This window comes from Alligator mississippiensis, chromosome 4 (genome assembly GCF_030867095.1).
Source record: "Alligator mississippiensis isolate rAllMis1 chromosome 4, rAllMis1, whole genome shotgun sequence".
In the NCBI taxonomy this organism is placed as follows: Eukaryota; Metazoa; Chordata; order Crocodylia; family Alligatoridae; genus Alligator; species Alligator mississippiensis.
In genome coordinates, this window is record NC_081827.1 from 84142256 (window position 1) to 84144021 (window position 1766).

The 1766-nt window shown below is 61.7% G+C and overlaps 1 long non-coding RNA gene across 1 annotated transcript; it reads left to right on the forward strand.

The window, feature by feature from the left end:
• Window positions 1–545: 545 nt before the first annotated feature.
• On the forward strand, window positions 546–1469 carry LOC132249828 (uncharacterized). The gene is made up of 3 exons (XR_009461334.1): window positions 546–968; window positions 1060–1173; window positions 1388–1469. It is a non-coding gene; the product is annotated as an uncharacterized LOC132249828 (long non-coding RNA).
• Window positions 1470–1766: the final 297 nt, after the last annotated feature.

Here is a 1766-nt window from a genome sequence, read left to right on the forward strand (position 1 = left end):
GACACCGTACATAGTAGTACATCTACTTCCGGGTAGACCGGGGCGCCTGATTGGCCGTTGGAGCGGGGCGGGTAATTCAAACCACGGGCTTTAAAGCCATGGAGTGACGTAGTTCCCAGCACTCAGGAACCAGCAGCGGGAAGGAGAGGAGGCAGCACACGTGTGTCCCGCACGCACGTGTGCCCTTCTTACCAACCAACTGACCGGAGGCGGCGGCGGCAGCAGCAACAACAGAGGAATCGGCAGCGGGGGCAGCAGCAGCTGATCCCCCGAAGGTAAGTGGGGCAGAGGGACCCGGCGCAGCTGAGCCGGATCCGGAGGGGAAGCCCCCCGGGTCCCATATAGCTGAGCCGGTAGGGAGCCGTGCTCCCGAGCCGCGCGGCGTGAACAGAGCGCGCAAACAGGCGCGCTCTGTAAGAGCACGCCGGCGTTTGCGCGGGCGTTCGCGCCGGAGGGCGGGCCAGGAGGGCCAGGAGTGGGACTCCTGTAGGGGTAGGGCGTAGACACCGTGCAGGTCTACAAACAGCAGCTTGTAGAATGGTGTCTACGAGGAGTACTGCTAGGGCCTCTGCCCAGGGGGACAAGGCTACCAGGGGCAGGTCTGAGGCCTCCACCCAGACCGAGCCCATGGGGGAGCCGGTGTCCCCCTACCTCCTGGCCTGTGGGGTATCCCCAGCAGGGCCGGGGGGAGCAGAGATTGGGGGCCCCCACACCTGTCCAGCAGGTGCCCGTCTTAGGGCTCTGGAGGCACAGGTGAGGGAGCTCCGGGAGGAGGTTAGCAGGCTGAGGGGGATCAGGGAGGCGGAGGATGAAATTGACAGTTATTTCCTTTCCCTGCAGGCCCAGGCACCCAAGGAAGAAGCACCCCGGGGAATACCCTCCACAGCAGAGTGGCAGACGGTCACAGCCAGGACCGGAGCGGCACGCAGAGAACCGGTACCAGCTTCTCCAGTCCGACTGGTGAACAGGTACGAGGCCCTGGCGACCCTGCAGGAGATGGAAGGGGAGGAGGACACCCTTGGGCAAGAAGAAACACCACATTCTTCACATTCCAAACAGATCAAGAGATCCACGATGACCCAGAGGAGGAGGCGACGAGTGCTCGTCATAGGAGACTCCATCCTGAGAGGTACAGAAGGACCCATCTGTCGCCAGGACCCCTCGGCACGAGAGGTATGCTGCCTCCCTGGAGCAAAGATTCGGGATGTGACGGAGGTAATCCAGGCCAGGATCAAGCCCACCGATTATTACCCCATGGTCCTAGTCCATGTGGGTACTAATGATGCGGCCAGGAGAACCCCCGATCACTTGATGGCGGACTACTGTGCTCTGGGCGGCGTGCTGAAGGAGTTCGGTGCCCAGGTGGTTTTCTCTTCCATCCTACCAGTGACCGGACGAGGAAGACGGCAGGAGAACTGCATCAGAGAGACCAACTGGCGGCTTCCGCAGTGGTGTCTCGAGGCAGGCTTCGGCTTCCTGGACCATGACCCGCACATCACGACGAGGGACATGCTCAGCTGGGATGGGCTTCACCTGTCCCCCAAAGGTAAGCGTGTGTTTTCTTCTAGGTTGGCGGATCTCCTCCGGCGGGCTTTAAGCTAGGCTCGTCGGGGGGAGGGGAGTACGAGGGCAGGGGAAGCTGTGGACCACCAAACCATGTGGCACCCACAAGGACAGCCCAGCCTGAAGAAGGAGAACATTGGGAACCTGAAAGCCATGGGGAGGCCAGCACAACAGAACAGGTAAGGAACAAGAAGGTAAGAAAC